At 48.6% G+C, this 15,096-nt stretch overlaps 1 long non-coding RNA gene across 1 annotated transcript in view; it reads left to right on the top strand.

Annotated features, from left to right (window-relative positions):
- Positions 1-272: 272 nt before the first annotated feature.
- The window catches only part of LOC135187515 (uncharacterized), a 172,823-nt gene continuing 157,999 nt past the window's right edge, over positions 273-15,096 (top strand). The window contains exons 1-2 of the long non-coding RNA XR_010307355.1: positions 273-380; positions 888-1,038. This is a non-coding gene — a long non-coding RNA (uncharacterized LOC135187515). The remainder of the gene's footprint in view (positions 381-887; positions 1,039-15,096) is intronic.

Here is a 15,096-nt window from a genome sequence, read left to right as displayed (position 1 = left end):
GCACATTGCTGGCCCAATTACAGCCTCTCAAGCTCTGAAGACAGGTACAGGACATTTGTTGTTTTCAGGCCTGGTTGCTAATGGCAATGAAAAAAAAAATGTGTAAGGTAGTTTGGAGATCAGAATTAAGTATATCAGAAGTAAAAGCCTGTGGGGCTCCATGTGGGGCTGGGTGAGGCTGCTTACCTGGCCTGATTGGTAATGAACAGCAGCTGAGACTGCTTACCTGGCCTGATTGGTGATGAGCAGCAGCTGAGGCTGGTGTTAGGCAGACTTCTCCCACAGTGCACACAGTGCCTAGGCAGTGTGGAAGGAGGTAGTGCTGAGTCTGTTGCTCCTGGGTGGCTGTGAAGTTCTGCTGTGTCTCAACACTTCTTTTGGTAAGTTCTGCTTTCTTTTTATCCTCTATCACCAGGGCACCCACTTTATTAGCTGTAGGTCTAATTGTCTTTGGTGTTAATTTTGGCTGTAATGTATTTAAAGAAGCTCTTTCTTCTGTCCTGGGTCTCTCCTGCAAGTCTTAGTTCTAAGGAGGGTTAGCACTCCTAGTTGCTTCCTTACATCCTCTGAGAACAGTCTTATACCCCTGCCAAGTGACCAGTGGCTTCTTCCATGTCCTGTAGGCTCTCTTTTTCCACTTGAGCTTGCCCAGAAGTTCCCTGTTTAACCAGGTGGGTCTCCTGGCTCTCTTCCTTGATTTTCTACCCTTTGGGGTGCTCTGATCTTGGGCTTGGAAGAAGTGGCCCTTGAATTTAACCCACTGTCTTGGTCCCCTTTACTTCTAGTTTCCTTTCCTGGGATTTCCCTGTAGCAATTGTTTGGAAAGGCAAAAATTTGCCCTGCTGAAGTCCAGCGTTGTGATCCTGCTTGGTATTCTGTTTCTACAGCACAAGGTTCTGAGCTCCATCCCCTCATGGTCCCTATATCCAAGGCTGCCCTGGACATTCACCCCTTCGACTAGACCTGGTTATAAGATCCAGCAGCACCCCTCTGCTCGTTGGCTCTGAGTGTGGCTTGCAGCTGCGTGGGCTCATCGAGGTAAGAGCAATTCAGGTTTTGGCTGTCTGATGGTTTTGATGCATCCTGTTAAGTCTGCTGCATTGTTTTGTTCTGTGCTGGAGGATTTGGAGTAAAGCTTTAGAATGTGGCCAATAGAGGTGTAAGGTTGTGGCATTGCCCTGAGGCACTCAGAGCTTACCGGTGAGCTTGCGCCGGACCAGAAGGCTTTCAAAGTGGGAAAGGCAGGTTTTCTTTGGACAGGGAATTGAGTGCACCCGCAGCAAGCTTGCTGACGGTACCAAGTTGTGTGGCACAGTTGACTTCAGCTTTCTCATTGACAGTTCACTTTGTCATAAATAACAGGCACAAACTGGTATCCATGCAAGTTAAAGCTTTAATAGAGTTTGCAGGAATCAAGCAATGTACAGGTCTGGGCACAAGGGGAGACTGATCTACCCCAACGCACACCCTTTGCCTTCAGCTTTCTCTTTTCATACCCTATTCTATTACATATTTACTAAGTTCTAAGAGAAGGTTGGGTTTTCTTTATCAGTTCTTAGGAATGTGAGATGTCTCTTCCACACAGGTCTCCTTTTATCCGGTGGTCCCTCTGGTAATCTTTGATGAAGTAAGGGGTCTTGCTTAAGTGTCTTCCTCATGAACTTCAAAGTCCTGGTTCTTCTATTTGCTCATACAGGAAAGGTGGCATCAGGAGGAATGCATTTCCGTTTAAATATGCAAAAGACTATCTCTTCCACATGCCTCCCTTCTTTGCCAATCTCATTACTCTTATCTTTAAGCTTATTGAGATGGTGGTGCAAGCAGGAATGCAGTTTCATTCTACCCCCCCCCCCCCCCCCCCCTTCCTCCTTGTCTGTGACCTCTTGCCACGAATTGATCGGATCAAACATATGATTCTATATGTTTCTCACAACTTTAGCTTTCTCATTTTTGTTCTACTTCCCTCAGCCTCCTTTTTTCCAGACGGAACAGACCCAGTTCCCTCAGGTGCCCCTCATAAACCCTATTCACCAGACTCTTCATTAGCTTCATTGCTCTTGCCTGGACCTGATGGCAGTGTTTGCTTCTGGTAGGAACTAATGGTGCAGTATCACTGCTGGCTTAAAAGGGCTATTTCAGAAGAGATCAACTGGTCCAAGTAGTGGCTGGCAACAAAGTAACTAAGTCTGAGCGTGTTAAGTTTTGTGTTACCCTGAATGTAATGAGGTTCAACAAATCCTACCCTCCGATAGAGGGACACCTGCTTCTAGCTTGGTGTCATCTGCAAACTTACTGATGAAGGATGCAATCCCCCTGGTCCAGATCATCAATAAAGATATTGAACAGGACTGGTTCAACTTGGAAGGTTTTTGGCAATGTAAGCACCTTGCAATCAAGTAGGCTAGCATGTGAACTTGCCAACCTGCAGATTTTTCTGTGGCACTTCTCTGAAAGAGTCTTTAGCTGATACAGGCAGCCTGTAGCTAATTCGGATCCAGTTGCCCTACTTCGCATGGCACTCTGCTGGGGTGCTTGCACCCCATGCCGCTTGCCCTTGGTAGGATGCTGCTGAAGGTGTGCACTAGAGCTGTTCCACTGCACAGAGACACATGGTTGAGGTAAGAAAATGCTGCTATGCCCAGCTGGGGAGTTGCTGCACTATACTGAATTCAACAACAACAGAAAAAACCCACCCCTGATCTGCAGCAGATGTGGAAATAATTAGCATTACATTACCCACACCTGCCTGGGTGCTTTTCGAGGTATATGGCAGTCAGTGGAGCTCACTGAGCCTGCCACTGCTGTTTGGCCATACTTTAGTTTGAGTGAACTATTTAACAGTAGCAGCAAATTGTTGGTCGTTGTCATAAGTATCCCGAACAAAATGTGCTAGCTAAACTCAGCAAGAGCTTTTGGAGGGGGGGGGGGGGGGGGGGGGGGGGGGGGGAAGAGAAAAAAAGCCCTCACAACAGAAAAAACCACCCCCCTCGAAACTTGATGTGAGCGTTATGGGAGACGATTATTACAGTTCTTCACTTGCAAATGTTCTGTTTGTGCTAAATTGCTTCCCACAGCCTCTCGCTGTCACATTCATTCAAAAGGCAGAATGGCATTGACAGAGTTCAGTGTTTTTTGGCTGCTTTGCCCCAGTTCTGCCTGGAGACTGGATGTACAGGATGTAATAGAAATCAGCAACCAAAATTCTGCCCTCCTGGTCATCCTTTTTTTTTTTTTCCTTTTACCTCCACTTGAAAGCTCTCCTTAGACTTTTCCATGTCCTCCTTTTGTCCTAAGTCAAATATGTTTTGAAAACAAAACAAAACACTCGAAATGGCAATTTTGGAGCTTCCTCTTTGCAAAGCTCTTCCTCCTTCAGAGGCTTGGGGCGGGGGGGGGGGGGGAGAGAACACAACATCAAAATGAGCTTAAAATGCTGTTTTGAAGCTTCTTTCACCCTTCACCTATTTTATCTTTAAAGCAATGCAAAGTGAGGCTCAGGTAATTTTTATGAATGAATTGGGTTTGTTTGCAGTTGTTTATCATCCTGCTCTGGAATATTCATGTCATGTTAGAGAGAGCACTGTGCCAGCTTCTCCATGTTGTCATGATGGCTTTTTAGTTAAGAATTACCACTACTATTACAGCAGCTACAAGGGAATGCACTCCCACTCGCTGCTCTGATAGGATGCCTCACATCCTCCTCCTTGCAAGGGTCCCCTCTACTGCTCCACTTCTCTGGTGGAGATATATTTGCAGCAAGGATAACAGTTTCCAAATAAAGAAGCTAATAAAATGTGCAGACTCCCTCCTGCCTTCCCTCCTGCCTTCCCTCCTGCCTTCCCTCCTGCCTTCCCTCCTGCCTTCCCTCCTGCCTTCCCTCCTGCCTTCCCTCCTGCCTTCCCTCCTGCCTTCCCTCCTGCCTTCCCTCCTGCCTTCCCTCCTGCCGTCCCTCCTGCCTTCCCTCCTGCCTTCCCTCCTGCCTTCCCTCCTGCCTTCCCTCCTGCCTTCCCTCCTGCCTTCCCTCCTGCCTTCCCTCCTGCCTTCCCTCCTGCCTTCCCTCCTGCCTTCCCTCCTGCCTTCCCTCCTGCCTTCCCTCCTGCCTTCCCTCCTGCCTTCCCTCCTGCCTTCCCTCCTGCCTTCCCTCCTGCCTTCCCTCCTGCCTTCCCTCCTGCCTTCCCTCCTGCCTTCCCTCCTGCCTTCCCTCCTGCCTTCCCTCCTGCCTTCCCTCCTGCCTTCCCTCCTGCCTTCCCTCCTGCCTTCCCTCCTGCCTTCCCTCCTGCCTTCCCTCCTGCCTTCCCTCCTGCCTTCCCTCCTGCCTTCCCTCCTGCCTTCCCTCCTGCCTTCCCTCCTGCCTTCCCTCCTGCCTTCCCTCCTGCCTTCCCTCCTGCCTTCCCTCCTGCCTTCCCTCCTGCCTTCCCTCCTGCCTTCCCTCCTGCCTTCCCTCCTGCCTTCCCTCCTGCCTTCCCTCCTGCCTTCCCTCCTGCCTTCCCTCCTGCCTTCCCTCCTGCCTTCCCTCCTGCCTTCCCTCCTGCCTTCCCTCCTGCCTTCCCTCCTGCCTTCCCTCCTGCCTTCCCTCCTGCCTTCCCTCCTGCCTTCCCTCCTGCCTTCCCTCCTGCCTTCCCTCCTGCCTTCCCTCCTGCCTTCCCTCCTGCCTTCCCTCCTGCCTTCCCTCCTGCCTTCCCTCCTGCCTTCCCTCCTGCCTTCCCTCCTGCCTTCCCTCCTGCCTTCCCTCCTGCCTTCCCTCCTGCCTTCCCTCCTGCCTTCCCTCCTGCCTTCCCTCCTGCCTTCCCTCCTGCCTTCCCTCCTGCCTTCCCTCCTGCCTTCCCTCCTGCCTTCCCTCCTGCCTTCCCTCCTGCCTTCCCTCCTGCCTTCCCTCCTGCCTTCCCTCCTGCCTTCCCTCCTGCCTTCCCTCCTGCCTTCCCTCCTGCCTTCCCTCCTGCCTTCCCTCCTGCCTTCCCTCCTGCCTTCCCTCCTGCCTTCCCTCCTGCCTTCCCTCCTGCCTTCCCTCCTGCCTTCCCTCCTGCCTTCCCTCCTGCCTTCCCTCCTGCCTTCCCTCCTGCCTTCCCTCCTGCCTTCCCTCCTGCCTTCCCTCCTGCCTTCCCTCCTGCCTTCCCTCCTGCCTTCCCTCCTGCCTTCCCTCCTGCCTTCCCTCCTGCCTTCCCTCCTGCCTTCCCTCCTGCCTTCCCTCCTGCCTTCCCTCCTGCCTTCCCTCCTGCCTTCCCTCCTGCCTTCCCTCCTGCCTTCCCTCCTGCCTTCCCTCCTGCCTTCCCTCCTGCCTTCCCTCCTGCCTTCCCTCCTGCCTTCCCTCCTGCCTTCCCTCCTGCCTTCCCTCCTGCCTTCCCTCCTGCCTTCCCTCCTGCCTTCCCTCCTGCCTTCCCTCCTGCCTTCCCTCCTGCCTTCCCTCCTGCCTTCCCTCCTGCCGTCCCTCCTGCCTTCCCTCCTGCCTTCCCTCCTGCCTTCCCTCCTGCCTTCCCTCCTGCCTTCCCTCCTGCCTTCCCTCCTGCCTTCCCTCCTGCCTTCCCTCCTGCCTTCCCTCCTGCCTTCCCTCCTGCCTTCCCTCCTGCCTTCCCTCCTGCCTTCCCTCCTGCCTTCCCTCCTGCCTTCCCTCCCTTCCTGCTAGAATATTTCAAATTTTAAGATGTGAGTTTGTAGCTTCTGAAGAATATTTGTGTTTATCAGTTAATGTTTTGGTGTTTTTTTATTGGACAAAACAGGTTTTCAAGGCTAGACTAAAGCAGTTGCTGTGCTTAGACTGTCTACCACTTTTGGCAGGGGATTTTAATTATAGAGTCATAGAATGGCTTAGGTTGGAAGGGACCTCAAAGACCTTCTAGTTCCAAGCTCCTGCCATAAGCAGGGATGCCTCCCACTAGAACAAGCCCCTTCTTCCTAGCATCCAGGCTGAATGTACTCATTTCCAGCTTTGCTGCATTCCCCCTAGTCCTGTTATTCCCTGATAGCCTAAAATGTCCCTGCCCAGCTTTTTTGTAGGCTCCCTTCAGGTATTGGAAGGCCACAGTAAGGTCACTTTGAAGCCTCTACTTGGAGCACAGTCTTGCTCTACTGGAGTACAGTCTCATAAGGGCAGAGTAAGAGGGTAAGGAGAACCTCCCTTGATCTGCTGGTCACACTCTTCATAATGCATTGTTCTTAATGTACTCCTCTTACTTTCACTTTATGTAAAGAGCAGCAGTAATTGTTTGCTATCTATAGATAGCAGTTTTTAAGGACAAGCCTTCCATGTAATCTGTGAATGACTCAATTATTCCATGCTTTTAGGTGAATAATCTTTGCAACAGTTGCAAACAACAGGTTTAATGCTGAAAACAGATAACCTTGCATCTCCTGGATTCCATATTCAAAGCAGAACAGAGCCACAACAACCCCAAGCAGTGCCATGGGCTGGAGACAGAATGGCTGGAGAGCAGCCAGGTAGAAAGGGACCTGGGGGTACTGGCAGATAGTAGCTGAACATGAGCCAGCAGTGTGGCCAGGAGAGCCAATGGCATCCTGGTCTGGCTTAGGATCAGTGTGGACCAGTAGGACAAGGGATTCTGCCCCTGGACTCAGCACTGCTCAGGACACACCTTGAATACTGTGTCCAGTTCTGGGCTCCTCAATTCAGGAGAGATGTTGAGGTGCTGGAAGGTATCCAGAGAAAGTGAAAGGCTGGTGAGGGGCCAGGAACACAAACCCTATGAGCAGAGGCTGAGGGATCTGGGGGTGTGCAGCCTGCAGCAGAGGAGGCTCAGGGCAGACCTCATTGCTGTCTACAAGTCCCTAAAATGAGGCTGTAGCCAGGTGGGGGTTGGTCTCTGTTGCCAGGTAACCAGCAACAGAAGAAGGGGACACAGTCTCAAGCTGTGCCAGGGGAGATCTAGGCTGGATGTTAGGAGGAAGTTGTTGTCAGAGAGAGTGATTGGCATTGGAATGGGCTGCCCAGGGAGGTGGTGGAGTTGCTGTCCCTGGAGGTGTTGAAGCAAAGCCTGGATGAGGCACTTAGTGCCATGGTCTGGTTGATTGGATGGGACTGGGTGCTAGGTTGGCCTGGCTGAGCTTGGAGGTCTCTTCCTACCTGGTTGATTTTATGGTTTAATGAAACATTGTCTCTCCCAAGCAAAGGTACATCCTGTATTGGGATGAGCTGATCAGCAGCAGAATGGAGAAAAGATTAGGGGCAAAATATGTAGAGACCTTAATATAAAGTTGAATTAATATTATGTCTGGAAGTCATTGAAATCCCACAGTAGTAGTTAAATAGAGAGTAGTGGTTAAATAGAGGGAAAGGTATGGTATGGAAGTGTTAAGGAGGATATTGGCTTATGGGTTGTTGGGTGGTGGGAATGGGAAGGTGTTGAACACCTCTGGGAAAACATAACATGCAGACACGTCCATGGTATTAAGCTGCTGTTAAACACCAGACCTTCCCTGGAGTTGCAAGGCTTTATTTGTGCTCTGGGAAAGGCTTATCAAGAGGAAAAACAAAAAGGAGTGTTGCAGGGCAGGGGTTTATTTGGTATAATGAATGTCCCAATGGATTGTCCAGGCTGGAAGTGGCTTTCTCATTTTTGTTCTACTTCAGGCTTTTATTGAAAGATATCTCAAGTGTTACAGTGGTGCAATGAGGTAAAGATCAGGTCCTGAACAGACCACACCATAAAGATGATCTATGCAAGCTGCAACAGCACTAATATATAAGCTCTGCTTTAGACCATGCTATTGTTTGTTCCTTGTTATGTTTTGAAGGGGGCAAAAACTGAAGCATCATGACTGAGTTTTCACTGAAATCTGTATTTTTTTTTTGTTTTGGAACTGTGTTTTCAGAGAATTAACTGCAGCAAGAAGGACTTGGTGTGGGTTTTTTTTCCCTGTGAACTTGTGTCTATCACACTCTGTCACCAGGAGCTCTATGATGATAAACTGAAGGTTTTTATTTGAACTGTGTCTGATCACAGATAGTAGATGGTTTTTTTTACTCTTGTAGATTTATGCACATGAAGGAAAATGGCACACATCAGGTGACAAAATGAAAGAAGAATAAAGGAAGCAAATGTCTATGGTAGCTCAGCATCACCATTTTAATGGCTCAGGGAAGGGAAAGGGACTTGGTTGTATTTTGGGACCCATCCAAGGCCACTCTAAAATGCCATTTAAAGGTAATCATATATCACAGAATCAACCAGGTTGGAAGAGACCTCCAAGATCATCCAGTCCAACCTATATATATAAAATCATTTTGGTTGGAAAAGACATCAAAGATCAAGTCCAGCCATAGACCTAACACCATCATGGCCATTAAAATGTGTCTCCAAGTGTCACACATACATCTTTTTTAATCAAGGATGCTGACTCCACTACTTCATATGATCATAGAATAGTTTGAGTTGCAGGGGACCCTCAAAGGTCATCTAGTTATAGAATCATAGAATCAGTCAGGGTTGGAAGGGACCACCAGGACCATCTAGTTCCAACTTCCCTCCATGGGCAGGGACACCTCACGCTACATCAGGCTGGCCAGAGCCTCATCTAGCCTGGCCTTAAACACCTCCAGGGATGAGGCTTCCACCACCTCCCTGGGAAACCCCTTCCAGGCCCTCACCAGCCTCATGGTGAAGAACTTCTCCATAGCATCCAGGCTGAATCTACCCATTTCTAGCTTTGCTCCATTCCTCCTAGTCCTGTCACTCCCTGATAGCCCTAAAATGTTTGTCCTCAGCTTTCTTGCAGCCCACTTAAGATACTGAAAGGCCACAATAAGTTTACCTGGGAGCCTTCTCCTCTCCAGGCTGAACAGCCCCAACTCCCTTAGGCTCTCCTTGTAGCAGAGCAGCTCCAGCCCTCTGATCATCCTCGTGGCGCTTCTCTGGACACCTTCCAGCACATCCACAGCCCTCTTGTACCTGGCTCCAGAGCTGGACACAGTACTCCAATTCTCCAGGTGAGGTCTTAGCAGTGCGGAGTAGAGGGGGAGGAGCACTTCTCTCACCCTGCTGCCCACACTTCTCTTGCTGCAGCCCAGGCTCTGGTTGTTTGTCTGGGTCGCAATGAGCAGGGGCATCCTCCACTGGATGAAGTTGCTCAGAGCCATGTTGAACCTCACTTTGAATATGTTTGAGGATGGGGCCTCCCTCCCCATATAACCTGTTCCAGCATTGCACTACCCTCATGTTCCTAACATCCACCCTAAGTCTACCCTAATTTCAAACCATTGCTCCTCATCCTGTCACTGCAGGCCTTTGGAGACAGTCCCTCTGCAGCCACCTTGCAGTCCCTTTCAAGTACTGGCAGGCTGCTGTTTGGTCCTCCTGGAGCCTTCTCTTCTTCAATCTGAACACCCACAGTTCACTCAGCTTGTCCTCACAGCAGGTGTGCTCCAGCCTTCTGATTGTGTTTGTGACCCTCCTCTGGACTGACTCCACGAGGTCCATGTCCTTCTTGTGTTGTGGGCTGCAGAGCTGGACACAACACTCTAGATGAGGTCTTACCAAAGCAGACTCAAGTGGCAGATTCACCTCTCTATCTGCTGGCCACACTACTTCTGATGCTGTTGGCCTTCTGGATGGCAAGTGCACATTTCCCTGGGCAGCCTATTGCAATGCTTGAATGGTGATGCTAATATGTCATGATGATAATGTGCTCTGATCAATAATCTTCTGCTGATGATAGGGCAGGGGGGGCATTATTTTTGACTCTCTCTTCCATGCTGAAAAGCAGGATGCTTGTTCCTCATCTGTCTTGCAAGGATGTTGTATTTGCCACCAAATGCATGCAGAATGATTTTTGAGAGATGCTCTAGAGTGCAGAGAATTACTGCATTGTTTTTATTCATGACTTGAGCTGGGTTTGAGTTAGTTGCATGCCTTTGTGTGCTGCGTGTTGGGTTTTTACAGCGGCGCCTGTGTTCTCTGGGTACCTAAGCAGAGCTTTTCATTTTAATGCTACATAATTCACAGGCTGGATCCCTCCCAAATTCACCACCTCCACACATTTTAGCTGCATTATTAATAATAATATGGTTGATTGCTGATGCTATATATTTGTTTTCCAAGGAGCTCGTTGAGAAGCTGGGCGTGCTAATAAGGTATGGTGTGTTTCTCCTGTGTTCCCAGCAAGCCTCCTGCCCCTAGCACGCAACCGCCGCTGCCCATATTCTCTTTTCACTGCTACTAGGCAGAGCACGCAGGCATTTTCAATTCACCAGATCATTCACAAGTTACCTCCAACCCAACCTTGTCATTGCAATTCGTCACACTTACAGTCTGTGCTTTTATGTGCTGTATCTCGCTCAAGTCTCATCACGCCAGGCCGGTGCCACAGGGTACTAGACGGCAACAAAGATCTCAAGCGTAGTTTAAAAGGTAGCACTATAAAAAGAGAAGAATAATGGCTGCAATCACTGCTAGATACCCTGTTCCCACAGATCCTGCAGCCTTTTGCTTCATTCCAAACTAAGGCTAAGTTGTACCAACAGCTACCTTCCCCACCGCCACCATATGCCTGATGTATCTGGCACCCTGTCCGGCGAGGCAGGGAGGGAGAGGAGAAGCCCTGCCACAGTGTATCTGGAGGGAATGCACTGGGCACTGTTTCAATGCAAAAGCTGTCTGAGGAGGCTCTCTCTAATCACCTTCTGGCTAACAGGCCGTGGGAATTAGGATGGTGTTATGAATGGACCTCTGGCTGTGTGGAGTTCCTGTCTTTGCCACAGATTTCTGGGGTGTCCTTGGACCGACTATCAAAGGTTGCTTTATCTCTTGTTGGAAGTGGTGAAGTTAGGCTACTTCCCAAAGAAAAGGAAGGGAGGAAAAAAAAAAAGGTGAGAACAAAGTAGATCTTCTTCTCCTCTGGAAAATAACTCATAATTTTATCATGATCCTTTCCCATTTTCTCATAATCCTTTCCCATCTGTTTTTCAGGCACTTGAATGTGTGCCTCAGCATGTTTTCATGCACTCCCCCCAGAACTCTGTCTTGGTCTCAGCCATGACCTTTGGGTCAGAGAAACTGCATGGCAATTTCTGCTCAGAGAAGCTGATGCCTTGTCCAGTGCCTTCTATCCTTAAGGTTAGATTGTGCACTGCTTCCTCTCTTGCCACCTGCAGTTGTTAGTCACATAGGGTGAAGTTGTGTTTTCTCTCAGCACAGGCTAGGGCTGCTGCTGATTTGGATACATAGAGGCTCACGTGAGTTTTGGCACGAAATTTATGCTAGCCCAAACGTGTGAGGTAGCAATTCCAGGCTGAGGAATAGCTGCCTTGAGGTTCCCTCTGTAATTTCTCCTTTCATTCACACGTAAGTGTGCTGAAGCTGCTGTCTTCAGATTGCAATAAACTCCTGTCTCAGGAGAAGGAGCTAGGAGTGAAGCAGAGGCTGAGCCACCTGAATGGTTTTGTGGCAGCTTTTGTGGAGGTTGGAGGAGGAGGTTTGTCCTCTGGGACAGTGTTTGCAAGCCCATCCCCAGAGGGATGATGTTAGAACACACACAGACAGTGCTGGGAGAATGTACAGGAGGAGCCAGTTTATCACAGATCATAGAATCAACCAGCTTGGAAGAGACCTCCAACATCATCACCATCCTTGGAGGTGCTTAAGGCCAGGCTGTATGAGGCTCCAGACACCCAAATGTGAGGTGTCCCTGCCCATAGCAAAGGGCTTGGAACTAGATAATCGTTGTGGTTCCTTCCAACCTTGACTGATCCTTTGATTCTAATGTTAACTCTTAGAATCATAGAATCAACCAAGTTGGAAGAGACCTCCAAGATCATCCAGTCCAGCCTATCACCCAGCCCTAACCAATCAACTAGACCATGGCACTAAGTGCCTCATCCAGTCTTTTCTTGAAGACCCCCAGGGACGGTGCCTCCACCACCTCCCTGGGCAGCCCATTCCAATGCCAATCACTCTCTCGGTGAAGAATTCTTCCTAATATCCAGCCTATACCTACCCTGGTACAACTTCTGTTTGCTTGCTTGCTGTGTCTGTTTTGTTTGTTTTTAAAAGTTGGGGTTCTAGGGGAGTTTATTTGCTGGTTTGTCCTGTCTTCTATAAAAGAGGAGGGATGGGCTGAGACATGCAGTGTTGGATGTGTCTGTGCTTTGCCTTGAGCTGCAGTGAGGGTCTCCTTGGCTTGCTTTGCTCCACCCAAGTGCCTATTGTGCCTATTTCCCCCCTTTAACGGACTGAGTGTTTCCCTAATGAGATTAGGCCAGGACATTTCATTGCTGCCTCTCAAGTTTCTGTTAACATGTTCTCAGATTGTAGGCATCTGCTCAGATACTCTTCCTGCAACCAGCTTCTGCTGCCCTCTCCCCTCCTGGAAAATGAAAGGATTGTAAAATGCCTTTGCTGCCCAAGTCCCTGGGATCAGTTTCCCTTAGAGAGGTAGGATCTGATTCCAGCTAATATTCCAAAAGCTGCATTTTTTCAATTATTTGGTCACCAATTGACAGAAAGAAGAGCTGGAACAGTAAGAAGAAACTACTGTAATTGCACTTGTGAGGAGCAGTGCTGTAAGTGATTACATGCACGGCTGAAAATGATACGTTGGCTCCACAGATGCAGCTTGACCCACCTGTATATTTTCACTAAGAAGTAATGTCTCTTGTTTCTAAAGAAGAGAAGAAGAAGGAGGGGGGGGAGAAAAAATACCCTGCTGTTTTTAGCTATATACAAATGATAAAAGCAGAGACATCAAAGTGTGCAGCCTTTCAACTCATGCTCAATTAGAAGGAAAGTTGGGTTGCTGTTTTAAACATTTATAGCTAACTAACTGTGACAGCATCTCAGCTCTGCAAACAGGATGATTTGGGATTGACTTTTGATCTGACTGACAGTTTCTTACACACTCCAACGTTGGTTTGTGGAGTGCAAGCCTGCATTTGAACCCACGTGTGACTAATTAGAAGCTGTTTATGGTCTGTATGAGTGTATCCAGACAGGAGTAAAAGCTGCTTTTTCTAATTCAAGCAATCACAGAATCAAACAGGTTGGAAGAGACCTCCAAGTTCTTCCAATCTAACCTAGCACCCAGCCCTGTCCAATCAACCAGACCATGGCACTAAGTGCCTCATCCATAGAATCAAGCAGGTTGGAAGAGACCTCTAAGCTCATCCAGTCCAACCTAGCACCCAGCCCTATCCAACCAACTAGACCATGGCACTATGTTCCTCATCTGTAGAATCATAGAATCAGCCAGGTTGGAAGAGATCTCCAAGCTCATCCAGCCTGATCTAGCACCCAGCCCTGTCCAGTCAACCAGACCATAGCACTAAGTGCCTCATTCATAGAATCAAGCAGGTTGGAAGAGACCTCCAAGCTCATCCAGTACAAAATAGCACCCAGCCTTCTCCAATCAACCTGACCATGGCACTAAGTGCCCCATCCAGGCTTTTTTTTTAATAGTATCTACAACCAGAAGTACAAAAGTAAAAAATGTAAAAGTAAATTTAGCTTAAGGATGGAAAATACAAAATTATATTGAATATAGCTATTCTATATATTCCTTTTTTCCCCCATATGTTCTATGTTGGATGTTAGGAGGAGTTCTTCTTGGAGAGAGTGATCTGGCATTGGAATGGGCTGCCCAGGGAGCTCGTGGAATTCCCTTCCCTGGAGGTGTTCAAGCAAAGCCTGGCTGAGGCACTTAGTGCCATGGTCTGGTTGATTGGCTAGGGCTGGGTACTAGGTTGGACTGGATGAGCTTGGAGGTCTCTTCTAACCTAGCTGATTCTGTGATTTGATTCTGTGAACATATCACAGGATGATAGGGTTTGGAAGGGACTTCTGGAGATCATTTAGTCTAATTGAATATATTTATCCAATATGTTAAATATATTCCATGTGTTATTCAGTGTAGTAATGGGGAAAGGTCTAGAGAATAAATCTAATGAGGAGCAACTGAGGGAGCTGGGAATGGTTAGTTTGGAAAATAAGAGGCAGAAGGGAGAGCTCATTGCTGTCTGCAACTACCTGAAGGGACATTGTGGAGAGGCTGCTGCTGGGCTCTGCTCACAGTCACTGGAGACAGAACAGGGGGGAATGGCCTCAAGCTGAGGCTGGGCAGGTTTAGATTGGACATTAGGAAAAAGTTTTTCCTGGAGAGAGTGGTCATTGACTGGAAGGAGCTGCTCAGGGAGGTGCGGGAGTCACCAACCCTGGATGTATTTAAGGGTGATTTGGATGTGGTGCTTAGGGGTACGGTTTAAGGTGAATCTTGTAGAGCAGGGTTTTAGGTTGGAGTTGGTGATGCTGAGGGGCTTTGCCAACATGCATGCTGCTGTGATTCTGTAGTTCATTGTATTTGCTCCTTTTAGTCAATATCTTGGATCTTTTTAGCATAAAGCAGGAATAGAAAAAAGTTAGCAATATAGAATTAGGGAACTGTTTCAGTTGGAAAGAAACCTCTAAGATCATTAAGTCCAAACATCAACACACCACTACCATGGCCATTAAACTGTGTCCCAAAGTGCCACGTCCACATGCTCCATCTCCAGGGATGGTAACTCCCCTACCTCCCAGGGCAGACTGTTCCAATGCCTGAGACTCTGTAAATCTTAACTATTTCTCTTCTAAATCCTCTCTGGGTTTTTTGGGGGGGCACTACAGTAAAGCAACAGGTTGAATTACACATTTTGGAGTGCACCCTAGAGGTATTTCAGGGAGGAAGTTCATTCCAGTTTGGATTTTTGGCATCTCTCTCTAGAATCAGAGAAAACGTTAGGTTGGAAGGGACCTCAAAGACCATTCAGTTCCAAGCCCCTGTCATAGGCAGGGACACCTCCCACTAGAACAGGTCACTCAAGGTCTCATCCAACCTGGCCTTGAACATTTGCAGGGAGGGAGCATCCACAACCTCCCTGGGCAACCTGTGCCAGTGTCTCACCACCCTCACTGCAAAGAACTTCTTCCTAACATCTAGTTGAAATATCCCCTCTGCCAGTTTAAAGCCATTACTTCTTGTTCTGTCATTACAAGACCTTGTCAATAGTCCCTCCCCAGCCCTCCTGGAGCCCACTTCAGATACTAGAAGGCTACTATAAGGTCTCCTCCAAGCCTTCTCTTCTGCAGGCTGCAGAGCCCCAACTCTCTCCGACTGTCC

Source organism: Pogoniulus pusillus, chromosome 2 (genome assembly GCF_015220805.1).
Source record: "Pogoniulus pusillus isolate bPogPus1 chromosome 2, bPogPus1.pri, whole genome shotgun sequence".
Lineage (NCBI taxonomy): Eukaryota > Metazoa > Chordata > Aves > Piciformes > Lybiidae > Pogoniulus > Pogoniulus pusillus.
Note: the sequence above shows the minus strand (reverse complement) of the source record. Positions and strands in the feature narration are given on the sequence as shown.